The sequence below is a fragment of the Papio anubis genome, chromosome 19 (genome assembly GCF_008728515.1).
Source record: "Papio anubis isolate 15944 chromosome 19, Panubis1.0, whole genome shotgun sequence".
NCBI classification, from domain to species: Eukaryota; Metazoa; Chordata; class Mammalia; order Primates; family Cercopithecidae; genus Papio; species Papio anubis.
Genome location: NC_044994.1, coordinates 40,682,708 through 40,708,021, shown reverse-complemented (window position 1 = coordinate 40,708,021; position 25,314 = coordinate 40,682,708). Strand labels below are relative to the sequence as shown.

The following is a 25,314-nucleotide window of genomic DNA, read 5'->3' as shown; positions in this document are numbered from 1 at the left end:
GAGACAGCAAAAACCTTAGAACAGGGCCAGGCACAGTGGCTCACACCTGTAATCCCAGCGCTTTGGGAGGCCGAGGCAGGCAGATCACCCGAAGTTAGGAGTTTGAGACCGGCCTGGCCAACATGGCCAAAGCCTGTCTCTACCGAAAATACAAAAATTGGCCAGGTGCGGTGTTGTGCACCTGTAATCCCAGCTATTTGGGAGGCTGAGGCAGGAGAATCGCTTGAACCTGGGGGGCGGAGGTTGCAGTGAGACGAGATCATGCCCCTACACTCCAGCCTGGGGGACAGAGTGAGAATCTGTCCCCCTCCCAAAACAAAAACAAAAACAAAAAAAGCCTTAGAACAGGAGACCCTTCTGTACAGGGCAGAGGAGCTGCAGGCCAGAGGGGCGTCCCATAGGGAAAGTGAACAGATAACATAGTTGAAACTGTCTCCCAAGATCCCAGAGAGATAATTACAAAAGTCACCTTCAAACCACTACCAAGATCGAGGTCAGCTTTTCACTGGCAGGAAAGTGAGTCACCCCAGCCTTTCCTGCTCCCAGTACAGTTTACATCCCCGAGGGCAGAGGAGGCTGGGTTTCATCCCTGCAGACTAACCAGTCCCTTGGGAATGGTGGGGGCGGAGGAGGGACCAATCAAGTCACTAATCTGCAAACAAGGAGAACCCTAAGAAAGGGCCGGTCTGCAGCCCCAGGCTCCCACCTCCCCAGGAGGTATGTGCTATGCTAAAGGTCCTAAATGCCCCCAGGCTACCTAGGGTCATTTGTAGGAGGAAGCAGGAATAAGACATTCAGCTGCAGAATCTCCTTTCAGTGGGAAGTCTCCTCATGAATCTCCTTTCAGTGTGAAGTCTCCTTTCAGTGTGAAGTCTCCTTTCAGTGTGAAGTCTCCTTTCAGTGTGAAGTCTCCTTTTGTGTGAAGTCTCCTTTGCTGACTTATATGACAAGAGTCTAAGGCAAATCACTCTGACCCAGGGAACTGGTTCCAAACAGGTTACTGGTTTTCATATTTGTTTGGGGCATGGCGACTATGGAAATATGTCTCCCTTTCAGTTACTGTTTTGAAATGTGGACCTAGGTCTCTAGCACTCATTTTTATCAGGCATAATTATGATCATGCTCAATAAAAATGAATCTATTTGTCTGGAGTCCTCCACCCCAGAGCACAGTGCTTTCTACAGTTCTTGGCCTGCTTAAGTTCCCAACAACCAGGATCAATTCCTCTTGTAGCAACCAAAACAAACTGAAGTCCCCTCTCCAAGCTTAGAAGCCTAACTTGCCAGATGTTACAGCCTCCAGAGGTTGCCAGAGATGGCCCTGAGATCCCAGGGGGCTGCAGAGAGAAGAGTCAACGGGTAAGGGGGGAGATGCTGACCATGCCACATCAGTTCTAGTTAGTGGGGCCTGCTCCGCCCAGTTTTTATATGAGGCCGCCGGTGAGAGGCAGCATGGCCCAGCGGGTGAGAAGGCAGACTCTAGAGCAGGACTCCTGAATTCAAATTTTTCTTTGCCACTTAGTAGCTGTGTGACCTGAGGCAAGTTATTTAACCTCTCTGTGAACTCTGCCTCAGTTTTCTCCTCTCTAAAATGTGGGTGATGATACTACTGCTCATCTCACCATGTCTTCATAAGGATTCAGTAAGTTAACAGTTTTAAAGCACTTGGTGCAGTGCCAGGCACATGCCCAGTGCTGTGAGAACTGCTTTTATTGTTGAAAATAAAGAAGAAGTTGTTTCCAGGAAAAAAAACAGTGTGGCTAAAACGAAGGTTTGAAAACCATTGTTTTAGATCAGGGGTGAGCAAGTGTTTTCTGTAAATGGCCAGACAGTAAATATGTTAGGCCTTGTGAGCCATATGTTCTTCTTTTCGCAACCAGCCAAAAGCAACCGTAGAGGTACGTGAAGAAACAGGCATGACTGTATTCTAGTAAAACCTCATTTAGAAAAACAGGCATTGGGCTGGAGTTAGTCTGCAAGTTGTAGTTTGCCAACCCCTGGCCTAGACCAAATTTCCTATTTTACAGATGAGAAAAACAAAGTGGGGAAATTATCTGACACAGCTGGAAGCCAGGTCTTGGCCCTTCTAGGCCAGGGCACTTTCTAAAATCAAGTGCCCCAGGAAGGAAAAGAGAAGTAGTCAACAGTTCATTCAGAATATAGACACGCTTCCACTGTGTTCTGCCAGGGCACAAGGACACCCTGAGAAAAAGCGACACTGAGGCCATTGCTTTCCATCAGTGATACTTTGGGCTTCCTGAAAGTGGGGCACGGGGATGGAGTGTCCCCTGATCCATCTCTGCAGCCCCCAGCAGCCAGCAGAGGGTCTTGCAACAGTGGAGTTTCTCTGAGAAGGCTATTAACTGTGGATGGTCTTGCTGCAAAGCCAAGAGCCTGCACTTCCCAATCTCAGCAATTTCTGGGAGTGGCTGAAGAAATAAAGCTCCACTATATACCCAGGACAAGGGGGAGCCACTTTTAAAGAATCAGAATATAAAAGGGGCTTCAAGCAAAACATTTACTAAGTATAACTGAGCTCAAATGATACAAGCAAGTTTTTATAAACATTCCTTTTTTTTTTTTTCCTGAGACAGAGTCTCGCTCTGTTACCCAGACTAAAATGTGGTGGCACAATCTTGGCTCACTGCAACCTCCACCCGCCAGGTTCAAGTGATTTCCTGCCTCAGCCTCCCATGTAGCTGGGATTACTAGCATGCACTACCACGCCCGGCTAATTTTTGTATTTTTAGTAGAGATGGGGTTTGGCCATGTTGGCTAGGCTGGTCTCGAACTCCTGACCTCAAGTGATTTGCCTGCCTTAGCCTCCCAAAGTGCTGGGATTACAGGCATGAACCACCGCACCCAGCCAAACATTTCTTTTTCACCCCTCCACTAAAGACTAAAAGTAGAAGGTGAATCTAAACCTCAGGGAAGGTCTGTACTAAGGAAGGATAGGCCAGGCGGTGGTTCATGCCTGGAATCCCTGCACTTTGGGAGGTCAAGGTGAGAGGATCACTGGAGCCTAGGAGATCGTGACCAGCCTAGGCAACATGGTGGAACCCTGTCTTTACAAAAAATACAACAAATTTAGCGGGGTATGGTGGTGTGAGTCTGAAGACCCAGCTCCTCAGGAGGCTGAGGTGGGAGGATGGCTTGAGGCCAAGAGGCGGAGGTTGCAGTGAGCTGAGGTCACACCACTGTACTCCAGTCTGGGCATCAGAGCGAGATTCTGTCTCAAAGAAAAAGAAGGAAGGATATTCCCTTCTCGTGAGACCAGTTGTTATGGTTAAAAATAGCCCCCACATTCTTTGAAATTCCTCCTAACAAGAAGTAGGGTCTATGTCCCCATCTTCTTGAATCTGGACTCTGTGACTGCTTGACCAGTAGTATATGGAAGTGACACTCCAGAGACTGTCAGATAGCTGGCATTTCTAGGCCAGGCCTTAAGAAATTAGCATTCTCTCCTTCCTGTTCCTTGGGACATTGACTTTTGTGGTTTGGTTTTTTTCATATTCTTGGGATAAACTCCGCTTGGTCATAATATACAATTATTTTGTTTTGTTTATTTGTATTTATTTAGGGGGTACACGTGCAGGTTTCCTACTTGCATATATTGCGTAGTGGTTAAGTCTGGGCTTTTAGTGTACTCATGCCCCAATAGTGAACACTGTACCCAATAGGTCATTTTTCAATCTTCACCTACCTCTCACCTTCCTACCTTTCATAGTCTCCAATGTCGATTATTCCACTCTACATTGGGATTCACTTTTCAAACCCAACCACCATGCTTTGAGGAAGCCCAAGCAGCCTTGTGGGGAAACCTGCATAGAGAAGAACCAGCAGCCAGCACAACTTGCCAGCCATGAGAATGTTCCATCTTGGAAGTGGATCTTCCAGCTCTGCTTGCGGCCCAGCTGATGCCACATGGAACAGATGCAAACCGTAGCTCTTGAGCCCTGCCCAAATTACAGACTAAAGAGCAGGACAAAGGATTATTGTTGTTTAAGCCACTAAGTTTTGGGGTGGTTTTTCACACAGTCAACAGTAACTAGAATACTTATAAGAACTAGGCTCTTAAATTCTAATCATTTGTTCAGCCCACCAAGCTATCCGCTTCCATAGGTAACATTAGAAAATATTCTTTTGTTTGTTAGGATTGGGGGGGGGGGGGGTAGGAATGCAGACCTCATTTAACATTCTATCATATTAATAAAGGAGCTAAGATATTTGGGGAAACTAGGAAGAGGAAATAAGTCTCAGGGTGGTCTGAAGGTAGGGCCACTTTTTTAAGTAAAAAAAACAAACAAACTTAAAAATTTGTATGAGCACATACACAAATTTGAGAATGAGACTCCAGAGTCCCCATCTAGATAAAAGATGATAGTTAGGAGAAGTTCTGATTTCAAATATTCAAATATCCATCCTGATTTTTGATTCAGAAAATATGATCACCATGACTCACAAGATGGGAGAGGATATTCTAGTCTAAAAATGCTGAGTCCAGTGCTACAGGTGATTCTCTCTCCTACAACATAACTCTTACAGATTCTGAAAAAGAGCTGCAAACCCTTATCAGGTTTTCCAGTATGAGTTTACCAGGATGGGTTAGCTCTCAAATACACCCCTTACTTAACTTTTGGATAAGTATATTTATTATTAGTTGGAGAATAGATGTCAAAGATAACACTTCTTATTGTAGCATATTTGATGCTAAGATGATCATTTGAACAATTAAATATATCAACTGTCATTGTGCTGATGTTTTTCAGGTGCCAACTGAGAAGTTTCTAATGACCAAAATCCTAGATAACAAGTTACTATTTAAGAATCTAAATTTGTAGGCCGGGCGCGGTGGCTCACTCCTGTAATCCCAGCACTTTGGGAGGCCGAGGCGGGTGGATCACAAGGTCAGGAGATCGAGACCATCCTGGCTAACACGGTGAAACTCTGTCTCTACTAAAAAATACAAAAAATTAGCCAGGAGTGGTGGTGCATGCCTGTAGTCCCAGCTACTCAGGAGGCTGAGGCAGGAGAATGGCGTGAACCCGGGAGGCGGAGCTTGCAGTGAGCCGAGATCATGCCACTGCACTCCAGCCTGGGTGACAGTGCAAAACTCTGTCTCAAAGAAAAGAAAAAAAGAATCTAAATTTGCAAAATAGGTGCTTTTGAAATAAACTAGATAGTATAAAAAAGAATTCTTTACAAAAATATTTACTACAGCTGTCTTTAGGTGCTGACCACTTTTTGTGAATCGAAATTACAATCATATGTATAAAGGTTTGATGTAAATAAACATTTAGGAACCCACATTTGTTACATGAAAAGAGGTAGCCTCAGGCTGAAATTGAACATGTATTATTCAAAACTCTACCAGTGCCAAGTGACACAAACCCAACCCAAACTAACTCATGCGACATTACCCAAAATTCACTACCTTGGAGTTTTCTGTCATACCTGTGTACCAACTGTAACATTATTATTGACCTTGTACTGACTTTTTATTAAACTCAGCCTCCTGCAGAGCAATACTGAATACTCCCTTCACTTGTGAACATCACAAGTTCTATGTACTAGTTGTGTTTGTTGTTCTTTAATGCACATATAGATGAATACATGGCTTACATTTTGTACCAGTTTATAATTATCTAACTGAAAATCACTGTGTGTTCTACCAGTGGTATGAATGCCATTCCTTAAGGCACAGAAAGGGAATATACTCCAGCCTGGGCAACAAGAGTGAAACTCGCAAGAAAAGGAAAAAAAAGAAAAGAAAAGAAGGAGGGAGGGAGGGAAAGAAGGAAGGAAGGAAGGAAGGAAGGAAGGAAGGAAGGAAGGAAGGAAGGAAGGAAGGAAGGAAGGAAGGAAGGAAGGAAGGAAGGAAATCTACTGAATAGAGAAGTGTTAGAGACTGAATTATGTCCTCCCAAAATTTGTATGTTGAATCCCTAATCCCCAGCGTAAATGTGTTTGGAGACAGGGCCTTTAAGGAGATCATAAAGGGTAAGTGAGGTCCTAAGGGTGGGATCTGATTAGGATAGAAGTGGTTTCCTTATAAGAACAGACATCAGAGAGCTATCTCTTCCCATGTGCACAAACACAAAGGAGAGACCGTGTGGGACCCAGCAAGAGGGCAGCTGTCTGCAAGGCAGGAAGAGAACCCTCACCAGAAACTGAGTTTACCAGCACTGTGATCTTGGACTTCCAGCCTCCAGAACTGTGAAGAAATAAATGTCTGTTGTTTAAGCCACCAGTCTGTGGAGTTTCATTATGGCAGCCTGTAGGGACCAATACAGAGACTATAGAAACTAACAAATCTAGCGCCAAGCCAGAGGAAGACAAATCGGGCAGAGGTCGCGGTTCTCTTAAGTTTCCAGCTCTGCTTCTCTTCAGCTGCTAGTGCTGTGCTCTCTCCCCAGGACAGGGTCTCTCCACCCGCAGTGGATGTGGCCAAAGCTTCCAGGCTTCTTTCACGCCATGCCCTCAAGAAGGAAAGGACCTTTCTCTCCCAGCTTCCATTCAGAAAACTCTAGGGAAGGTCCCTGGTTGGCCTGGCTCTGGTCACGTGCCTATCCCTCATCCAAAAGCTCTGGCTGGGACAATGGGGGCACAAAATGGTTCATGAGCAGCCTGAGTCCCAGCCCGCTCTGTAGCCCAAGGGTGACTGACACCTGTGAATTTCCAGGTCTCCAAACAAGTTTTGCAGGGGGCCTTCAAGATACTGTTTCTCCAGTTCTCTATCTCCTCCCCACCATCCTCCTGTCCCTACCCCCAGGCCATACTCTCCCCCATCTGCAATTCCATCTGCTTTCACAGCCCCGCCTCTCCTTCGGTCCCTGCTGGACTCTTCTGACCACACTGCATTTGCCTATGATCATAAGAACGGCTGTCCTTTCCAGAGACTCAGCTCCATGCCAGGCACTGGGCTAAGTGTAAAACATACATTAGTCCTCATTCTCACAGCAGCCTTATGAAGTAGACACTATTATGCCAATCTCATAGCTGGAGAAGCAGAGCTCTAGAAAATTAACTCTCCTAAGGTCACAATGCCAGTGAGCAGGCTAGGTGTGGTGGTTCACGCCTGTAATCTCAGCAGTTTGGGAGGCCAAGGCGGGCGGATCACCTGAGGTCAAGAGTTTGAGACCAGCCTGGCCAACATGGTGAAATCCCATCTCTACTAAAAATACAAAAATTAGCCAGGTGTGGTGGTACGTGCCTGTAATCTCAGCTACTCAGGAGGCTGAAGCACAAGAGTCACTTGACCCTGGGACGAAGAGGTTGCAGTGAGCCGAGATTGCACCACTGCACTCCAGCCTGGGCAACAGGGCAAGACTCCGTCTCAAAAAGCAAGCAAACAAACACAATGCCAGTGAGCAGCTGAGTTGGTAACAAGCCAGTCTGAGCACTCCAGAGTGTGTACTTGAGGCTCTTCCAGCGGGGTCCCCAGCTTGCTCTCTGTGCACCTGTGAATCACTGACATCTCTGTTCTTGGCGCCGGGTGCTTGAGCAGACCATCACCTCCCCTTGCATTGGGCCTTTCCAACTCCACTATCAAAAGGCGAGGCAAGGTGAGGAAACCAAGGCACAAAGAGTTTAAGATTCTGTAGTGAGCTTTATGCAGAGCCAGGCCTGGAAGCCAGGGCTCATGAGCCTCAAAACCGGAATTCTTCACTATCACTCCACAGTGATGCCCCCGCCTCTTGGCATCCTGACCTTCCAGATGGGCAGCTGAAAATCCATCTAAGGCAGAGATGCTGCTGAGACGATGCAGAGCACTCACCACGCACCCTCCACGATCAGACGGATGTGCAGGCAGCTCAGGACAGACAAGACCAACGGGCAGTCCAGTAGTTAAAACTGCAGGCTTGATGTTTAGAATAAAAAGACAAGCTCCAAACCCTCATGCTTCCAGAAATGGCCCAGAATTGGGGAGCTGAAAGTCCTGCCTGCCTCCTCCTGGCAAAAGGAAATTTTTGATACACGTTTCTCATCAGCCAGCGTGCTCAGGGTTTCTCTCTCCTGCTGGCTGAAGGCTCCCTGAGAGGACAATTGAGTCTTCCTTTCCTTTGCCCCCTATTCCCCATCCCCAGTACCCCAAACTGAGCCCTGTGTCTCACACACACATACCAAGAGACTTCCCTGGGGGCAAACACCACAAGAATGTCTTCAGTTGAAACACAGTTTCCTCCATTGCTCAGCCAGGGAAATTATCCAATACATCCATGTCACAGGGTCTCTATGCAACTGGGCAAAGGTGAGTGCCAAACCTTATCTCTGCTTCCTGAGCAAAAAAGAAATGAAGCCAGAGGCTGGCAAGCCCAGGGGGAGGTGGTAGTGCTAAGACACAGGAGCTGGCTCCCAGGGGTGAGTGGGTGGCCAGATTTTCAGGGGTAGGAGCCTGCATGAACCATCCCCACCTTCTCCAGGCCTGGAAGCCCATCCACCCCAATCCCCATCACAGTCACTTTGGGCAGAAAGCTCCAGCCTTCCTCTGCAAAGTGGGTCAAGCCTCAGTAATCTCACCAGCTTCTGAATACCCCTGACCTTAGCTCCCTGGGCCACTCAAAGGGGACTCAGATGAGGTGGTCTTGGTCGACTTATCAGGGCTGCAAAGAGTCCAGGCAGGGGAAACAGATCTTTGCCACAGATTATTTTGGCAGGAGCTGTGAAGGAATGGGAATGCCCCATATCTAGAAGCTGCCCCTGAAGATTACACAGTCATGGGCTACATTAACAGAAGTATAGTGTCCAGATGGAAGGAGGTGACAGCAGCATGATTCCTGCGCCACTCAGGTCACACCTCGAACACTGTATTCCATTCCGTGTCCCCATTTTAGGAGAAGCATTGGTAAAAGAGATGTACAGAGAAGGGAAGCCAGGAGAGGTTTGGACACCTTGTCCAGAGAATCCTTAAGGGAAGAGAGCTTATCTCCAAAAGAAGATTTCGCACTCTGAATATTTGGTCACCCTGGAAGGAGAATGGGATATGTATTCTGTGTGGCTCTCAGATCACAGCCAGGGCTACCGGGAGGCACACCTTGGTCTAAGATAATGTCTTTAGGCCCGGGCTGCCAAGTAATGGCCTGGGCTGCAAAGCTGTAAGCTTCCAGTTCCCTGGAGGCTATAAGGCAGATGCCTGCAGGAGGCCAAGCCTCTCCCAGGTCCTTCTGGGCTTTTAGACCTGTGATTAAGTCATTTAGAGTCTCTCCCATCTCCCAGATTGCAGTGGGAAGGAGAGCCCCAGGGCCCTCAGGCAAATCTCAGGAAACCTGGAAAATTCTTTCTCTCCAAAGAGCTGGTATTAGACTGACAGAGAGGAGAAGCTGGGAAAGGGGTCATGCCCCCAACCCACCAGAGCGTGATAATGCTCCTCCATCCTGGATCCTGCCTTCAGGGGCTTTCAGACCTATCCCCACCACCCTGCAAAGGCACAACCTCTCCACTGACAAACACAATGAAGAGGGTGCCTCCACCTCAGTGCCTGCCTCAGCCTGGGAGGAGACAGACAAGGGCCGCTGGGTACAGTGGCAGCCTGGAGCCAGTTCCTGAGGGAGACACAAGAATCCAGAAATTTCCACACAGTTCATTCTAGAGAGGCAAGAGGGCATAGTTCAGAGAACCAGTCCTCAGTTTGTCTTTTCACTGGCAAGCCTGGTATGCAACCTTGGCCAAGTCACTGGTTTCTCTTGCTTAAATGTCCCCGTTGGAAGAAGTGCATTAGCGCTGCCAGCTCCCTAGGCACCTCACAACGATGCCAGGAGTAAGGACCCCTGGTGGCACCGACAACAGCAAGAAATGAGAAGACAACTTAGCTGGTCACACTGGCGGACAGCCACCCCGCCACAGCAGCTGGCCATGCACAGCCTCTTCACCCGCTGCAATCTGCAGGCCTCTTCCCATTCCACCCAAATACTGGTGTCAGGGAGCTTGGGAGGCTGGAGCTCTGAGGTCATGAGCGGGCCATGGAGATCCAGGAACTTTGAAAGTCACTCAACCTCTTTTCTAGTTCTAAAATCTATGACAGATACATTAAGTAAACTTTTCTAATGAGGTGAGTAAAATCATGAATGCCTCGTGGGATGAGCCAGGAGCTGGGCGGCTGCAGGTTTACAATCCTTGTTCTGACTGCCCTGGTTACAGTTTGCATTCCAGGAACTACCCCATCACCTGCTCCTCACCCTCATCTGCCAGCCCCCTGGGCCTAAAGGCAAAGGGAAACAGGATGGAGGGAAAGACACAGAGGTCTTTGGCTCAACTTGGGCCTCCAAGGCTTGCCACATCCGTGGCTGGCTTCTCTCTGGTGCGAATGAGGCTGCAGGCAACGACATTTTTGTTTCACCTAGAGGAGGAAATCACAGTGACATCACTTCACCAGCAACCCTTTCCCCACACGCTTTTGTGGACGTCACTCAAAGCCCACACCCTCAAAAGCCTAGAACAAACCTGGCACAAGGTGGGGATCATTTCTACCTTGTGCAAAGAATTAATTTTACAGGGAAGGAATGAATGGCCAAACCACACTTCCAACTGGCCGTATCAGGCAGATGTGCGACTGTTCCCTCCGGTGTAGGCAAATGCCAAAAACATCTCAGGGATTCTCCCTTCTAAGGATGTAATCCCTGAATTATAGAAGGATGGGCACAGGGAACCTCAGAATGAGAGGATCAGAGACTTTCGTATCATCTTGTTCAAGCCCTGAGGTCACCGAGGACAAAGCACCCAGATGTGAAGTGAATTCCCCGAGAGCAGCCAGATCACAAGTGGCCAATCTAAGACCAGTGACTTTTTCAGAACATCAGGAGACTATAGGGGAACCTGCCAATCCCTGTGTGTGACAGGCAAAGCTTGAGCAAAACGGGTTATGCCGCTTCTTAGCTGTGTGGCCTGGGGTAAAACACTCAACCTCCGCTACTGTCTGAATATGTGTATCCCCCCAAAATTCATAAGTTAGAAATCCAACCACTGACTCGATGGTATTAGGAGGTGGAGGCTTCAGGAGGCAATTAGGTCATGAGGGCGGAGCCTCATGAATGAGATTAGTGCCCTCATAAACGACACCCCAGAGAACGTCCTCACCCCTTCCATCATGAAAAGAAGCAGTGAGAAGGTGCCATCTATGAAAAAGTGAGCCTTCACCAGACACTGAATCTGCTGGCACCTTGATCTTGAACTTCCTAGCCCAAGAAGTAAGTTTCTGCTGTTCATAAGCTACCCAGTCTATGGTATTTTGTTATAGCAGCCCAAACGGACTAAGGCACAGGAACCCAGAAATTTCCATACAGTTCATTCTAGAGAGCCAAGAGGGCACAGCTCAGAGAACCAGTCCTCAGTTTGTCTTCTCACTGGCAAGCCTGGTATGCGACTTTGGCCAAGTCACTGGCTTTTCTTGCTTAAATGTCCCTGTTGGAAGAAGTGCCCTCATTTTCTCATCTATGAAACAGAAGCTGTAATGGCTAATGAAGACAGCACAAGCAAAGTTCTCACTATGACACCACAACACTTAGCAACTCTTAGGCTTTGAAAGTTATTATTGGATCACCCAGGGTTTCAGGAGAAAGACCACCTGTTCAATTCCTGCGTTTACAGACATCTCCCCACTGCCCAAATGCAGCAGCTCACAGGCCAGAGTCCACACAGGACTGGGTTTGTAGCCTGGCTTCCCTGTGTGACCTCGGGGGAATGCTAACTTTTCAGGTGTGCCTGCAAAAGAAGATAATGACTACACTCAGAGCTGAAAGATGAAATACACTTAGTGGGTGAAGTCCTAAACACAGGCATAACACACAATGCATGTGTATTAGTATCCATGGCTGCCATAACAGAGGACCACAAATCAGGTGGCTGAAAGCAACAGAAATGTATGATCTCATAATTCTGGAGGCTAGAAGTCCAAAACCAAGGTGTGAGCAGGGCTATATTCCCTCTGCAAGCTGCAGGGGAGAATCCTTCCATATTCATTTGCTAGGGCTGCCATAACAGGCCACCACAGACTAGGCGGCTTCATCAGCAGAAATGTATTTATTCTGGAGGCTGGAAGTCCAAGATCAAGGTGTTGGCAGGGTTGATTTCTTCCAAGGCCTCCCTCCTTGACTTGCAGATGGCTGCCTTCTCGCTGCGACCTCACACTGTTGACCCCATCTGTGTCTTATCCGTGTCCTCTTCTTCTTTTAAGGACACCAGTCATACTAGATTAGGGCCCACCCTCGTGATCTTATTTTACCTTAATTACCTCTTTAAAGGCGCGGCCACCAATCCCATTCTGAAGTGCTGGAGTTAGGACTTCAGGATATGAATTTTGAGAGGACACAATTCAGCCCAGAACAGGTGTGTTGATTACCTTTCTTCCTCTTAGGGAGGAAAACGTAGAGAGATCTGTAAGTCCTTGCCCAGGGCACTGTGCAGTGCCACACTGAACTGGTTTGGAATCTGGACAGATAATCAAATGAACAAATCCCTTTCTAGAAATATATGTCTTGCCTTAAAAATACTTTGTTTTCCAGCCAGGCGCGGTGGCTCACGCCTATAATCCCAGCACTTTGGGAGTCTGAGGCGGGCGGATCACCCGTGAGACCAGCCTGACCAACATGGTGAAACCCTGTCTCTACTAAAAATACAAAAAATTAGCTGTGCGTGGTGGCTGGCACCTGTAGTCCCAGCTACATGGGAGGCTAAGGCAGGAGAATTGCTTGAACCTGGGAGGCGGAGGTTGCAGTGAGCCGAGATCGCGCCGCTGCACTCCAGCCTGGGAGACGGAGCGAGACTCTGTCTCAAAAAAAAAAAAAAATACTGTTTTTCATGAGGCATGGACCCTGTGGCCAGCACCACCCTAGCCTTATAGGAAATGCCCTGATGACTCCCAGGACAGCAGCAAGGTGCTCATGATCCCAGGGCACAGATAGGCAAGTATCCAAGGAATGATAAGGAGGCAGGGAGTGATGGGAAGTGCTACGTGCTCTAGCAACCCACAGACCAATACTGTGGGAAGATGGGGAGGAGGACACAATGACACCCTGAGCAGAGTGGAGAGGAGCCCAGAGGGGACAGATTTGTCTCTCAGCTTACATGGTCAGTCCCATGGCCTGGGCTGTTTGCATGTGTGTGTATAGAGGGGATAGTGGTTTGGGGAGGGGAAGGTGGCATCCACCACCATCTTCCCATGCCCTGCATTCCCTGGGGCCAGGCTTCCCAATCAGCATGGGCAACAGAACTCATTCTGCAGAGTATGCAGGCCACTGCTGAGCACCAATTCCTCTCCCCATCCCACAGCTGCCTGCAAAGGTGACTGCTGTCCTCTACCAACCCACCGGAGCCTCAGGCCTTCAGGCCTTTCCAGTCCTGCTGCCTAGGCCACCAGTGACATACGCTCCCTCCCTCTGGACAATTCTGCCTACTGGGGTTTTCCACCTGGCCCCAGTGTCGGGAAAGTGGAGGAGCTGCTGGGAGAATGGACCACAGAACCCATGTTCTGGGCACACAAAAGGCATCCATAGAACACCTGGGGTCCTATGCACCAGCATTACTTTTTTTTTATTAGCTTAAAAAGTAATAATTACCAGAAATGGCAAATCTACAGGATAGAAACAAGATTGGTGGTTGCCAGAACTGGGGGGTAATATTTTAAAAAAACAAACAAACAAAAAACTCAACAATATTGAGATATTAAAAAAATTATATTTAAATAAAGCTAATTCACTAATTCCCTCCCAATAAATAAAAGCATCTTGAAACTTGGTGAAGTAAATGTTCCTCTTTGCTTAGCCAACTATTGCTCCCTTCCCCACTTCCTTGCAAACAGAGCTTGCCTCTTGCTCTAGATGAGGCAAAAGCACCAGGGATTTGCTTTCTCCTCCTCCACTGAGGCGGAGGCATGGGTACTGACTTGTTTCTCTTCAAGGAGACTTGGTAGAATCTCCAGCAGGGGAATTCTGGGAAAGGCTTCCCTTCCTGACAAATTAAGACAGACAAGGAGAATCTAACCTTCCTGCCTGCCTTTGGACGCAGTTATGTGAGAACGTGATGCCGGAGCAGTGGCAGCCATGCTTTGACCATAAGGGGACTGGCCTGAGAACAAAGGCCAATGTGCTGAAGATGGCAGACTACGTTAGATGAAGTCCTTGAAATGATCGCTGACTCCCTGAATGAACCAATCCTAGAGCTTCTACCTTTAGACTTCTGGCTGAGCTGAAACACTTTGTTTTTAAAGCCATCGTTAGCACACTGTTCTTTTACCTGTAGCCAATAACATCCCACAAGCCAGATGGTTTTCATCTCTCCATACTTTCACCCCAATCCCCAAACTGAGATCATGGTGAGATATAAGATAGAACCCTGTGGCTGTAAACTGAGCCCCATCTGAATTCTGAGTCCAGTCCCCACAGATAATGCTTTCCCCTACGTCCTCTGAGCAAAGGAAGGAAACAGCTGCCAACTTCTCTTGTGCACGAGCACCTCCCCTGTCACCCCTGTGTGCACCCTGCAGTATAAATGACTGATAACAGTGTCTGATAAATGTCAGGTATGACCCACATGCATACGCCCCCCCTGGCCCATGTGTCATAAGCCCCCACCTACCCAGGACAACCTCAGTTTGTATCTGTGTCCCAGCATGATTATCCATTTAAAAAAAAAAAAAAAAATTCACAGTCATCCTACTTCTGGCGGCTTCGTCACCCTTTTCATTCTCCTGACCCCATACTTACCAGCTTACACTAAAGCAAGGCTGTTCTGTCTTCCCCAGCAAGATGGGTAGATGGGCAGCAGGAACCCAGCCAGGCTCACCCCAATTCATCTCATCTCACTCCTAGAGCCAGACCCACTGCAGATACCTTGTGTGTGCCCACTAAACTGAGGCAAAGGTTAACAGGTAAAAGGATTAAGGCAAATCAATAGAATGTGGGCAGAATAAACCATTTTTAGAGGGAGAAGAGGAGAAACTAGGTGCTTTCTCGGAATCCCTGACCCTCACTATTGGCCTGGTCTACACAGGGTCCTTCATGCAAGTGGCAGAGCACGTCCAGGCACGTCCAGCCGTCTGATGCAACCTTGCTGCAAAGGCAACGCATGCTCTTTATTACCCAATCTGCCGACTATGTGACCCACACAGATGCCAAGCATCAAGGAGATGGAGGAACAGAAAGACTTTTTGCTTCCTGAGAGTGCCCAGGGCACTGTAGGTAGATAATGGAGACAGATAAACCGCATACTGTAAAAAATACTTTGCTTGGAAACACCAGCCTGTTTGGTGACATGCCAAGATGTGAATTCTCTAGCAGGTCACTTTTTTGATCTCAAGGTTCAGACATGTAAGTATCTCAGCAAATGACCCAAGAGTGTGGGACAGGCCTGTGGGTTCTGAGCTACTGGTGAGATCATGATGCTGCCTACCCCGGGGGAAGGCCCTATAAGGGAAGAGTATGGGGAATGTGTCAGCTCCACCCACTCTGGATGGAACCACACACATTCTTTCTGAATCTCTTCAGGGCTCAATTGTCACAACTGCAGTTAGGCATTACTATGTCTCTGCCTCTGTCTATCTCCCTCAGAGAAGTTCCTTTCATTTAGCAAGGCACACAGAGGCACCCAGCACTGTGCCTGGCATATAATAGGCACTCAGTAAACTCCTTGCACTCAATAAATTCCACACAGCTCCCTGCATGGGATTCCCAAGTCACTTTCTTATAAGCTGAAATGTATTCTGGGCGTTGGAGGAAGGAACTTGCAGCAGGTGCTGCTGCCTCTCTCATGATCATCCGAAAAGCACTGAGCCAAAGCTTCTCAGAACTCCCCCATCACAGACTGCGCCTATGCAGCCGGCTCAGCTACCCTCACATCTATCTTCAAAAGCTGCCTCTGTGTGAAGTAAGTTAGGACAGAAGTTGGCTGGATTCTCACAGAAGCTCAGCTTGACAAATGGAGGCCCTTCCAGCAGAAGCAAGCAGGATGGTGAAAGGTCTAGAAACATTTCTCACAACAGCTGCAGGGGCCATGGGTGAAAGCTGCCAGCCAGGAGGGTGGCCAGAGCTCAGTACAAGGTCTTTCCAGCTACAACACAAGGGAAGGCGCTGCCTCCGAGGCAATAAACTCCCAGCCACAAGCAGCACTTTGGAAAAAAGCGCTGCTGCAGTCAGGACTCCCACACCAGGTGGAGGGTTGACCAGATGACCTCTAAGATGTCTCCTGAGTTTCAAACTGTGGGAACTAAAGACTCAGGGCGTGGAAAGACAATGTAGTTCCCAATCTGGAGGACCAGTAGCAACAGCAATCTGCCCAGGACACCTTTAAGGGGACCCTGGAAAGAAGCCTCATCTGTAAGAACCTGACCTGAGTATGCAGCAGGGAGAATGTTCTGAGCTTCCTAGACGGGGCTCATCTGAAGTTTTTTCCTAAGAGACGAAGCCTCGGATGGAACTGTCCTTCTCTGCCATCCTGCACATGCCTCCTCAAGTTGTGCAGCTATCTGCAAGGCCCTTTTAAAAGGTTCCTACCGAGGAGCACCTCTGCCCTTTCTCTTCCCTCTCCTCACTCACTCACCCTGCCCTGATCGCAAAGCATCTCCCAAGGTGGAGATGTAAGTCAGCAAAGGGCAAAGAGCCCCAGACTCTCCCCAGGCTCCTGATGCCGTAGAGCTCCCAGTCAGGAAGACACTGGTCCTCAAGGCTTTACACGCTAATTTCTCTCTTGAGGGCCTCCTGGACCACATGTGTAGTGGACATTCAAAGCTCTAACAGGCCTGAGGTCTCACATTTCTAGGGAAGATTTTTCTCCACCTCACATCCAGGTCAGGACAAAAGGCAGCATGCCCACTTTCCATCCCCCATGCGGATGGGCTGGTGTCTAGTCCACCCTTTCTCCCAGCATGCAAACTTTTGCCAGGTCCTGTTTTAGGTAGGGCTCTTGATTCCTGGTATCATCTCTAGTCCCAGAGGAGATATAGTCAGGACTCAACCCCTTGGGCTTAGAGGCCAGGAGCCACCCCTCAACACCTCTCCCAATCCCCAGGCCCAGATGAGCCCCAGCTGGAGCTCACCCTCCACACGCCCTTTGAGATCCCTGGGGATTTCCCTTACATTCCATGAGCTTAGCTCTGCTTTGAAAGGACGCTAGCTACAGCTTATACAGCCTTTCTAGGTGCTCTGTCACTGGAAGGTTTTCAAGATTTTTACTCCACTGTGGTACTAAAAGTATTCTAAATCAGCCTTGGGATGCTCCCTTTGGACTTGCTTATGGAAACCTTCCCTGGCTGACCTCCCACCCCAGACAACTAACTCTGGGCACATCCCTGCAGATCCGCAAACACAGACTGAACACACACTTACTATGTGCCAGGCACTATTGTCGATTCTGAGAATTCAAACATGCAAAGACTGGACCTTCGCCTAAAACATACCAGCTCTATAAAAATGAAGTATGGCAGGAACAGAGGGATCTGCAACACTCTATTTAATTTGCATTCCACTCTTCCCTGGGGTTGTTACAGCTTTTTAGTGGCTTCATATGTTCATATCTTCCCTCCCCAACAAAACTACCTGCTCCTAGAAGCAGGTTTCAGGGCTTCCCCACTCTGTACACTCCAAGGGGCTGGGACAGGGCTCTGCTCACTGTGGATGTTAAAAAGCAAAATGCCTCTCCCCTAACTCACTCTAATGCTTCCAGCTGAAACACGCTCTTGGCTGTCGCGGGATTCTGCCAGCTGGGCCTCCAGCATGACACAGCATCCCCGCCTGGCTTCCCTGACGACAGCGGCCAGCATGACAAAGGATTCTCTGACAATGGGAGGAAGAGGTCTGCTCTCATTGTCTCCAGCAGCCCTCACCGTGGTCACGCTCAGTGGCCGATGCTTCCCCACTCGCAGGGCTCAGCTTGGGCCCACACTTCTGCAGCCTCTACCTTGCACAGTGCGTTGTCTGTAAGGCAGCACCACCCCACTATCCTGCTAGCAATACCTGAGCACTGAACTCACCATGATCTTCCCTCCTACCTCAACCCTAGCAGACCCTGCTCCAGCAACCAGAAGTTCACACCTGAGTTAAGAGCTGCTGTCCCCCCAGTCAGTGAGGCCACAAACCAGGGAGCCACTGAGACGACTCCCTTATCCCCCAAGTCTAAGTAATCACTGCAGACTTTACTCCCTAACTAATTTTAATGTATGACCTTTGGTCCATCCTTAGATGCATGGCCCTTGTTCCAGGTCTCACCCCCTGTGACGTGGATGCCATGGGGAACCTGTTACTGCCTCACCAGCCCCGTGGCCACCCGGTTCCCAGTCCTGTTCCCTTCCAATCCAAGCAAGGCTGCACACGTCTCTGATCAAAGCCCTGCCTCTATGCCTTACCTGCAGGCTAAAAGCCAAGGTCTGAAGCCAAGCTCACAAAGCTCCTCCACTCTGAGCACTGTCTGCCTCTCCGCCCTTGCATTTGACCTCACTGCTTGCAGTTCCTTCCTACACCCAGGCAGCCTTGTTCCTCCACACCCTGCGCACACCATGCCTTCTCCCTGAATGCCCTTCTCCCATCTCCTCTCCTGGCCAGTTCCTTTTCATCCATTAAGATTCAGCTCCTGAGCCGTCTCCTTTAGGAAACCCTCCCTGACATCTGAGGCCAGAGCAGGTAGCTGCCCCTTGTCTGTGCCGCTATAAGGGGCTTGGGCTTCTCTCCACCTAGACTCCCCACATCACATTGAACAGAACGGCTTATGCGTCTGTCTCTCCCACTAGAAAGCAGGCTGCTTGAAGGCAGGGGGCTGTACCTGTTCACTGTCGTAGCCCCAGGGCCAAGGACAGAGACAGGCATAGAAACACAGCCCGATAACTACTGTGAAGCTCCCACAAACTGCAGGATGATCAACTAAACCTCTTAGGTCTGCTCTACCCACCCCAAGCACCTAGTTTCCCCCTAACCATTTTTGGGCCATTGTCCCAGCCTAAAACCTCCTCCACCATGAGCCAGGCCTACTGCCAAATTCACCTCATCCATGAAACCATCCCAAACTGGCTCCACTCTACAGATCATTGCTATGGTAACTGCCTCCCATACTTTATCTCCCCCACCCCTTGGGTAAGTGAGCATTTGGGTCTGGCTCTATGGCTGAATATGAGTGAACAGTAGGCATTAAGAAGCTCTGGGAAGTTCAAGGCTTTCTGTTCATCATAATGATGTCAGACAGCAAGGCACCTCAGCCCTGAGCACTGGACCTGAAGTCTGAAGTCAGGGTTCATATCCCTGCTCTACTGCTTACTCGTGACTTGGGCATGCCACTAACCACGAAGGCTCAGTTTCCTCTTCTGCAAAATGGGTATAACAACAACTGCCTCACAGGCTGATAATGATAACTGCCTATTATAAAACGCAGATGGGATAATTTGTGTGAAATACTTTGCAAACTGTAAAGCCAAATCAAGTGCAGGGTATTAAAGTAGCCCCGCTGTCAACCAACCACTATCCAACCATTCTGTCCTCCTCACCAGTAGTTTCGTCCTTACTTGAGTCAGTTGAGAATCAAATGAAATCTGTAGCTTCTCTTCCTAGAAAAGTACACATGCATCCCAGCTTTGCAAACACTTCCAAAAGGTTCATGAGGACCCTGACTCAGGGCGAGAAAGCCACAGACCAAGTTTGAGAGCACTGTAGGACACCAAGACCCTCCATCTTTCCCCAATACACACCTTCACGTGTTCATGAATGCCAAAGATGAAGATAAGGCAGGAAGGGCCAGTTGTGAAGGAAAGAAAAGTCAAGATGAAAAAATGAATTTCAGAGCTCTTCCCAGAACCAGAAGACAGGAGAGAAGAAGATAAAGAGTTCTCACTCTTTGGGAAGTAATAACCCAACTTTTTTCCAGAAAGCATTATGGTACCTAGAAAGAATATTGGATGAAATATCAAATTCCAGGATTTTTTACCCATTCTGCTAAGGACTCACCATGCCCTTGGGCAAGTCATTCCACTTCCCTAGGCTTCAGGTCTTCACATGAAGATCAGATCATCTTCAAAGTCCTCTCCAGCTCTGGGTGCCAGAGATCCAAGGATGTGTCTGTTCTCACCCCGTTGTGAACCACAGCTCCGGCCTTAATTCTGAAGTCAGAGGCATGCTGAGAGCACGGTGCCAACGCAGGGAGAAGGCCACCATTACAGCAAGGTTCTAAATTAAACTGCACACAGTGGGAGGCAGCGGGCAAAGGAAAACCAAACGTGAAAGGAAGCAGCTGAGCTCAGGGTGCCGGTGAGTCAGTGAGGCCCAGAGGTAGATGCCCCCTCCCCCTGCCATGCCAAGGACACCAAATGGGGCTGTGTTATCAGGTAAGTTATGCAGAAATGCCACCACGTGTGGAGAATTCTCAGAAACTGCAATTTGCCTGCATGTTTGTACCTCCTGTTCTCTATCTGGGCTCAGGATTCTCTCTCCATCCTAACCACCCACCTCCTGTCTCCTCCTTCATGACCTGAGCTGCAAACAACATAACCTTAAAACAAGGGCAATGGAGCCCAAAACGGAAATGAAATTAGAGGACAATATCTGACCAGACGGTGAGTTTGGGATTAGATAAAAAGCAGACTTGTATTAACACATCTACACAGACCTGTAAGGCAGAAACTCCTACACCCAAGGCAGGGCCTGAGTGAGACCTTGACCAAAGCCACAACCTCTCCCTGAGTCACAGCACATCTGAGCTGAGGCGGGACCACAGAGAACACCTCCTTAGCTCCATGTCCCCAGAAGCCTGTTGGTTGGCTTCAGGGTAATTTCCATCAGCTGCCTTACTTCCACAGAAGAGCAGACCTCTGGGCCCTCCCAGGAGGTTCCAAAAAGCCTGAAGTTCAGGGTAACAAGGGCCATTAAGGTGTTTTTTCCCATCGCTTCCTTCTGCATTTGCTCTAGAATAAGAACTGGCATTATGGGCCCCTTGAAATCAACATATGTGAAACTAAGTTCCAGCGTGACTGCTCTAAAATATTTATGATTTGTTCCCTCCTGTAGGCTGAGTTATTGCATTGCAACTTAACTATTTCTGCTCTACTATCTTTGTAGAGTAGCAGAGTATCTGGCCTAAGTGAGGCTGGTGCTTCATAAACATTTGCTGGACTTAATGAACATTTGATAAATTTTATTTGTACGCACTTCTATATACACAAACACGTAGGTGCCCAGTACATATAGAGTGAATGGTTAATTGATTAGTTGGCTAAACTTAATAACCCTCCAGGCTGTCTGACAACCTTCACACGCATGAATTCTGAGAAATCCATGCAGGCAAGTATAAGTTCTTTGCTCCTCGAATTCAATAAAGACTCAATGAACACAGCCATATGAACATAGATAATGTTACATGAACAGGCATACCATACGCATTTATTACATGCACATATGATTCTGGTAGAAACTGGATGTATCGCAGCTGCTATCCATTCACCAACAGCAAATTATTAAATGTGTGGTAGTAACAGCAATGCAGACTTCCCTTCTTTAGTGGCTGCTCTCATTAGGAATGGTTAGCAAATCAAGAGTGTTTTGAGAAAGAATATGTGTCAGCATAATATACTCTATTTCTTAGTTTCAGTATTTCCTGAGGTATCAAGAATCCACACTCAAAAAAAGTGGCCACTATGAATTAAATGCCATAAGTTGAGAAAAGGGGGAATGTGGCCCTTCCCCCACCGAGAGGCCTTATGCAAGCCACATTTTTGAGCCTCAGTGTGTTCATCTGTAAAATGGGGCTAATACTCTCCTACCTCACAGGACCCTCTTAATAAATGCTATGATATCTGGGCGGGGGCGGGGGGGAGGGGGTGTAAGAAAACCTGCCCTGTAAGGTCATACAAACATATTATTCTAGCAACCTGTTAATCACTGATGACACTGTACCCTAGAATGTGTTACAAAATTACTGCCTCTGAGCATCCATTATCCAGGACAGATGCTTGACACAGATGAGGTGATCTGTGTGTAAATTGAATCCTGTGTCAAACACTCAGAGGGAGTTTCCCCAGACAACCTGAGCGTGTCCTGGCCACCTTCTAGCGTCTGTTCGGTGCATTCTGTTCACGTATAATTGGGTTTTCTTGAAAGCCAGGCCATTTCCTTGCGCAGCCCGAGCCAGCTAGGAGCCTGGATTCCTGAGGTTTTCAGCCCAGACCGGGCCCTGGGCAGGAGGAACTGGAAACGGACAGCCGGCAGCCCCTCCCTGCACTCTGGGCGGCTCCTTCCTCTCGGCACCGGCCCCAGCAGCGGCGGCGGCGCTCGCTCGCGCTGTGTCACTTTCGCCCTACGGAGGCTTTAGCCGCGGCCGAGCCGGCGGCTCCAGCGGCTTCCTCCTTGGTCGCGCAGGCCCCTGGCCTGGGAGATAATCCCTGGGCCGCAGAGACACAGCGCCGGGCGGGCGGCGGGCTGGGCCGGGTTGGGGCGCGCTGGGGCTGCCGGGCCGCCTTGGGCTCCCACTGTAGGGCCGGGGCTGCGGTAGGCAGTCGCTGATTCTCCCAGATCTGCGAAGGCAGCGGCGGCGAGCGCGGGCACGCACACCCACCGAAAGCCTCGGTGTGGGGTCACCCTAGCGTGGACTGGGGGCGGCGCAGCCAAACTAACCCCCCGCGCCGCCGGGTGTACCCCCAGTCTGCCGGGTCAGGGGGCGTCGCAGGCGCGGAGGGAGGGGCTGTGTGACTCAGCCGCACAGCGGACCTGGGACTCCTGCACCCAGGACCAGCACACGCGACCCTACGGTTTTCCCCGGCCCACAGCCGCACGGTCCCCTCTCCAAGTAACTCGGGCGCGCGCGCGCTGGGACACAAGACCTCGACTCGGACGAGGAGGGGGCTGGCGGGACCGGTCGCGCGGGGGATCGGGGCCCACGCGTGTCCCCACTACGCCGCGGTCTGCGGTCCCCGCCCCCCACACACACCGGAGCCGTGTGTACACACAAACAGCCGGGCGGGGGAGGCGACGCCTCACTCCTCGGGGTGGGGACGCACGCGGCGCCGCCAGCCAGCCCTCCCCTCTACACGCCGCACAGCCTGCCCTGCTCACACCCCCCAGCCCCAACCCAGAAAACTCTGCGGAACCAAACAACCAACACCGCCCAGATAAGGGACTCAGACCGCCCCTTCCCGATTGTCTTTAACCATCAATAGAGAAACACACTCGGCTCAGGCGCGCGGTGTCCCGGACGCCCCCTCCGGCCATATCCAGGCACCGGCACGCGGCCCTCCGAGGCCCCAGACCTTCGCCGCAGCCCAAGCCATCGCCCCCAACCCCACGCCCGCCCTCCTCCATGACCGGGGCCCGGGACAGTTACCTGCTAGTCGTGCTGATGAACCCGAGCCGGAGCCCACCGCACGGCCGCTTGGGTCACTCGCCACCCAGAGGTGGCTTTTCAGAGCCTGTCAAGTGAACCCCTCTCCGCCCGGCGTATCTATTCCCCAGGCCCGATTGCACCGCGGCTACAGGAATAATAAAAAAGCCAACAGAACCACGACCGTTGGGAATAACCAAAGGGGAGACCGCAACGGGTCCACCGATTTCGTTTCTTCCTCTGCTCCCATCCCCCGCTCCCCCCGCGGCCCGCGGGCTCACCGGGGACGCAGGGAGGGGGCTGCGCCCTGTCTAGACGACAGCCATCCACAGACATCCCCGAGCCCGCGGGGACGGGCGCGCACACTCACACACGCCCGCTGCCACAGACACAATCAGTCACCGGGGAAGGGAGGGGCGGCGTGGAGACACACTCTCGGGGTCCCTCCCGCAGCCCCGAGTGCTGCAGCCCCGGCCCCCAAACGCCACCCCGAGACGCGCTCCCTACCTCCGCGGAGCGCGGTCTGAACAGCTGCAAGTTTGGCTGGTACTAAACCAACTGCTCGATGCAGCAAATGCGGGCTTCAAAACAAAAGGGAGAGGAATCGCGCTCGCTCCCTTCCTCCCCCCGGGTCGGAACCCGGCACATGACAGCGGCTACACAGCGCAGCTCCAAAGCGAGCCGGGCTCCAGCCGTGCGCCCCCCAAGAGCCCCCCTTGGCGCCGGAGCTCCAGGGCCACGGCACCCCGCGGGGCGGAGAACCGGGCAGGGAATGGGACAAACCCAGGGAGGGGGCGACACTGTGGAGTGCAGTTTCCCACCGAGGGGGAGGAGGGGATGGTAGATGGGTGCGGACACCCCGCTGGCCCAGGCGCAGGGAGGGGGAAAGGGGCTGATTGTTTGGGGCGGTTTTCCTGGATTTATCTATAAGCACGCGCACGTCACGCAGCCCTCCTCCCGGGTACCCGAATCGATCAGCAAGCTGAGGTGACTATAAGAGGAGGACGGGAGAGGAGATGCTCACCTCGGGGTTCCTCTGGCCGCCGCGCCAAGCCCGAGTCGGGGGTGGGGGAAGGGGGCAGGGAAGGGGAAGGGAGGGACGAGGCTCCAGAGAGCCGACTCCTGCCTCGAGTTCGGAGCGTCCCAGCTGCGGAGGGGATCGGGCGCCCCAGCGCACAGACCCAGCAGAGAGGGGAGGGAGGGAGGGAAGGGAAACAGGGAGGGAGGGGGGGGGAGGGGGGGAGGGAGTAGAGGAAGGAAAAAAAATGATCCCTGATCTGACACAGGGAAAGAGAATGTAGGAGAGTGACGTCTAGGCCCCGCCCTCCCCTCCGGCCACGTGCAAAGACTTGAAAGGAAAGAGGGCGGCGCGAGGCCTGCTGGGTAATGTAGTTCGCCTTTCTTTTCCAGGATGGCGGGCCCTGGAGAGCAGGGTGGCTGCGGGACGCTCGGGATGTCGGCTTAGCTGCCAAGACAGCCCAGTCTACCGACGCCAAAACCCGCCGCCCAGCGACCCCACGGCACTGGCGCAGCCCTGGATGGGGGCTTCTGCGGTGGGAGACCCGGGGGCTTAGGCGAAGTCCACGCTTCAGGGAAACGTTGGTTTTAGAGTCAGAAAGGCTTTAAGGATGAGAACTTCCGTGCTGAAAGTGCAAAGTCTGTGCTAATGGCAGATAAAAAGGAGCTTTGTGCATGCACTGGGGGGCTCATGTGGCGTGATTAATGCCGCACTAAATGCCACCGTCGGTTATTGAGATGCATATGTTATAATTAACATTTGAGCATCTCTGTGTCAGGGGCTGGCTGTTGTAATTAGATATGCACTTTGCAACCAATTAATTTTCCTTCGGCCAAGCTAAGGGCTGGGACAGGGTAGTTGGGAGAATTCAACGTAGTGGATAATTCAGTAATAACCAGATCACCAATGTTTTTGTTAAAACTGAGCTTGGTACAGAGAGGCCTTCAGGAGAAATACTGAATAAAATAGTGTATACCCCAACAAGGAAGGGGGCTAGAAATTCATTAGAGGAGCCGTGTAATG

At 50.4% G+C, this 25,314-nt stretch overlaps 1 protein-coding gene across 6 annotated transcripts in view; it reads right to left on the bottom strand.

Moving 5' to 3' along the window:
• CTIF (cap binding complex dependent translation initiation factor) overlaps positions 1 to 24,577 on the bottom strand; it is a 333,464-nt gene extending 308,887 nt beyond the window's left edge. For 4 of the 6 annotated variants that reach the window (XM_009192699.3, XM_021930113.2, XM_017951713.2 and 1 more), the window contains exon 1: positions 24,298 to 24,577. The gene's annotated coding sequence lies outside the window, so the exon portion shown is untranslated. The other 2 variants (XM_021930111.2, XM_017951714.3) reach the window with 2 other exon arrangements.
• Between the last annotated feature and the right edge of the window lie 737 nt (positions 24,578 to 25,314).